Genomic DNA, 4,601 nt, shown 5'->3' with positions numbered 1-4,601 from the left:
CTCCTTCATGTCTGGAACTTCTGCTTGTTCATCATCATAAGAGTGAGCCTCTTTCAACTTCTTTTCCTTTTGACTACTTCTGATCTCACCATCTTTACCAGCTTCTACTTTTCGTTTATTCTTCCTCACATTCACTGTTTTGAATCCTTCCCAAGCATTGTCTCTTAGACGATTGTGAAAAATATCTTCAATCAAGTTTTCAAGGTCTGGATCCTTGTTGTCATCCGCGTCGCACCATGTAGGATACAGATCATCCTCTGAAACTGGAAGCATATGCCTAACACGGACCTACAAGAGAAAAAGCAATAAGTATTTGAACTTTAAAGGGGGGTTAAAAACTCAGATGCAACATTGACTCTTATAAACATGGTACAACAAAATATGAAACTGTTGCAATAACAAAATCTTTTAAACTAACCTGTCCATGCTCTTTCTTCTCTTTTTCAATGAATTCTTTAAAATTGATATGTTTCCTAGAAGATTGCCAGTTAAGTAGTGGAACACCAGCCGATTCTAACCTTCTCAAACCACAAGCTTCTCCTACGCCTGGAACGCTCTCGTACAACCAAATCAATAATGCATGAACACATCCTTGTATCGTGTATGATGATTTGTCAAAGGCAACAGTCTTGAGAGAATTTACTAAACTAGTAAACGCCACTCTACCCCATGGATATTTCTCAAAAGCCACCGGATCCAACACTCTTTTAGCGGATGCCAAGGGGATGCTAGATCCACTATGAAGACCATGTACACAAACAGATAGTAAACATAACCTACCAACCATGGTTCTCTCCTCAGGAGACCATGTCTTGCAAAAATCAACCACCTTTAGCAACTCATTAAACATTGGACCTTCAGTGTTTTTTTTCTAATTTCATTTTTGCCCAGAACTCATGATGATCAGCTTCGAAGTGGTCTGACACGTCAAATGGATCACAATTCAAGCCTGTTATATGCGCAAATTCATTCAAAGAAAATCTGATGGGCCTATCATCAATCAACGACCAAACCTCATGGAAGTTGTTGACTCTCAGCTGATGCGTGAGCAAGTAATGAACATTCTTTGTGCACCATGTGTACGACAATTCAGTAAGCTTTAAAAAAACTCCAAGGGATGATTTCTCCAAAGATTCCCACACATCCGACCCTAATCCTTCTTTCAAGGGTCCTATTTTTGATAGAAAACAGTTGTGGTTCATGCTCCTACTCTGCAAAGGCGATTTCCCATCTACATATAGTGGAGGAGGATATTTGGAGACTTCGGGGGATGACGCCATTGCTTAAAAAAACAAAACACTACATTCGTAAGTAATGTAACATGGAAACACAACATACTTATATGCAAACAATATTTAGTAACATACAAAGAAATCGGATAGATGTTGAATTCGTTAGTAGGATCACAATTTCTCATTTTAGATTAATATTTGGTTCTATCAAACTATCCTATCACAGCAAATTGTGATCCTCTATTGCAACCTCATCTACCTAGTACTTTCTATGTTCTATTGTTTTCTAACAAAACAATATCGCTATCAAGCCTAAAAAAAAAAATTGAATTCACACAGTGTGGAAGGGAGAATAAAATTCGATCACATCACCTTTTATCACAAAGTAACAACTAAATCCAAAGAAACTTATGCAATCTGATGTCGAATACAAGAAGTTCATTTGTTAATCCAATGATGTTGACAAACATTGAAAAACATAATTTAACAATCGGCATGCAAATTTAAATCAGATGAATTAAGAATAAACTCACCAATTAAGAAGTTTCGGCTGGAAGAAGAACAGTAGTGGCCGGCGATGCAAACGCAGAGGCGATTAAGCTGGCAGAGAAGACAAAGATACTCGACGATTAACCCACTTGAATCGCAAACCGAGAACCTCTTCAATCGCAAACCTAGACCCACAAAGACCCACGGCAAAGGAAAGAATGAGGAGATGTAACTCTCCAACGCCTGAAAAAGAAAATTCGTCGACGTCGACAAAAACAATATCTTACGGCGGAGAACCCAAAAATAAAAATGTCGGGTTCTAAAACCCCTAACTTAGAATGAAAATAATATTAAAAAAAATGGATTATGATATTATTTTCTGATTTTTACTCAAATCAAAAATAATATAAATTTCCTAATTGAATGGGGTAAAGTTTTTTGGACTTTTAACACAATATTTATGTCAATCTAGTTCTCTAGCTCATTTGGGGTTTAAACCAGTAATTTTTGGGCAAATTTGTGTCAAACCGAGTAATTTTCAGTTAATAAAAAGGGTCTCCAAATTATAGAGTCATACTATTATTATGAACTTTCTTACAAATAATTTGCTAGATAACAAATTCTACTTTATTAAAAGTACAAAAAAAATCTTCTCTTCTCTCTCTTCTCTCCAGGCGTCCAGCGAAAAACACAACCACTTTTTCTTCTTCTTTTTTCTGGGCCGCCGGCGTTTGCCGGTGGTTCCTGTTCAGTTTTTTCATTATTTTTCTTCTTATTTACTAATAACTAGTATGGAATTACATCAGATTTGTCGATTAAATTTCTTCTTCAGGATGGCAGCAATGTTTGTGATCGTTTTCCCAACTGAGAAAAACAGTTACCAATTTTTTTCAAAACCATTGCCAGATCCGAAATCAGAAGCACCTTTCCCAGAGATGGTTACATCGATTGATTTGATTATAGGTCTATGTGCTCTACGATGGCTAATTGCAGTTTGTTTTCTCTTTCTCATGGTGATGGTTGTGTTGGTGACTGTACCAGCGAATTGGATTGATCAGATTCAGAGTCAATCAAGACTGAGTTTGTTTCCAACGACATCAACAATTAATCAAACGCAATCAACTTCGATTAGAGTCTTTTACTTTGGTGATCTGAAACGAAATCGTTTCTGGCTTATTTCTCCGATAGTGGAGCCGATTATTGCTTGGCGAGTAAATGTGAATTCTTTTCCTGGATTTATTCAAGTCAAGCCCGTGATCTCCGTGAAGAGTTTGTCAACTCTCCATGATGACCAATATTTTCAATATTCTTGTGAGAAGGAATAAAGCATAAGATTCAAAGACTATATTGGTGTTTTGGTCGGCGAATATGGGATCCCGGAAAGGCAAGTCTACATAGGAACAACAGTAAGGTGATGTGTGAAACTAATCGGCAGCGAAGTGTATGGCATCCCAGAAAACATGATCAAGATCCACTTCAAGCAACATATCAGTGTTTATGTTTAATCAAAGTGATGCAAAAAGCATCTGGGAGTTTCATCTATAAGGTGTTAGCCCTTAACGAGTATATGAAGAGGGGACTTTACAGATTTCATCTGTTGCCTGTAAGGCTTTCGTTTGTAAAGCAGGGTTACTTCCACTTCTTCATCGAAATTGTGTTCAATTTCCTTTATTTGCTTCAATGGTTGTATTTGAATGGATGTATAATGTATCATGTAACAATTTTATGATATAATAAAATTGATTGCCGTTAAAAAAAAAACAAATTCTACTTTAACCCACGTTTTTAAGTAATTATGAATTAGCTAGAAATCGATAAAAAAATTCGTATGGGAAAAAAAAAAATACCGTGAGAAAATGTTAGGAAATTCCTACAAATTTTCTACAACACGAATAGTCAAAGGAAACACATAGAAAATTAGAAAATTGGTAAGGATTCAGTTGGAAAAAATAATTCACCAAATTTTATGACCATGTTGATATAACTATAAGATGATGTAAGGGGAAAAAAAAAAAAGAATAAATGAACGCACATGCCGGTGATGTGGCAAACGACGGAGGAGGAGTTACAAGTAACACTTTCTGTGAATCGTATACCATTCATCCCCCTTACAGATGAACTAACGCCGCATGGATCCACTTCGAAATCCCAACGCACTTGCAACTTATCCGCTACACCTCTTAACGCATCCACTGCGAAATTAAAATCACGAGAACTAAATTTTATACAAGGCATGCACCAACAGAAACTTTATATCTCATACACATACCTTCTTCTTTGGGTGTTGTTGTAGCGGATACGAAGTTGGAGAGGACAAGAAAAACGAAGAAGTAAGGTAAGAGAACTTGTCGATTGAACGACATTATAACATTGGGGACTTTGTATTATTAGATGAGACAAATGGGCATTGATTTAGACAAAATGGGCATTTAAGTCATCTACAAAATTTGTGTGATTGATTATATACAGCAAGAGTGGTCTTTGCCGACAGAGTCAATCAACAAAGTATGTAAAGAAACATCAAAGGGATTTTTTTTGCCATTACAAAAAAACTTATGAAAATACCATTTTTTGAATAGTTTGTTGAATTTGCCTGAAAAAATAACAATCTGTATTTTCAATTTTTTTGTTACAACATATACTTTATACCAAATACTACACCATAAAAACAAATGAAACCGACTAAACCAACAAAAACGAATAAAATCTATGTTAAATCAAATTTTTGTAACCTAAAAATTGAAAAAATCCACAAACCAAAATCAACAAATACTATTCTAATAATGGTTTCTCATAACTGATTGAACATTAAATTAGTGAGGGCGACAATATTTATGATATTGGATGAGCCCATTAATTTAAACAATGTATAAACTATAC

The 4,601-nt window shown here is 35.5% G+C and overlaps 1 pseudogene; it reads right to left on the bottom strand.

Annotated features, from left to right (window-relative positions):
* The window catches only part of LOC104715041, a 9,072-nt pseudogene extending 4,969 nt beyond the window's left edge, over positions 1 to 4,103 (bottom strand).

The sequence above is a fragment of the Camelina sativa genome, chromosome 9, assembly GCF_000633955.1.
Source record: "Camelina sativa cultivar DH55 chromosome 9, Cs, whole genome shotgun sequence".
Taxonomy (NCBI): Eukaryota; Viridiplantae; Streptophyta; class Magnoliopsida; order Brassicales; family Brassicaceae; genus Camelina; species Camelina sativa.
This window is presented reverse-complemented; position numbering and strand designations above follow the sequence as displayed.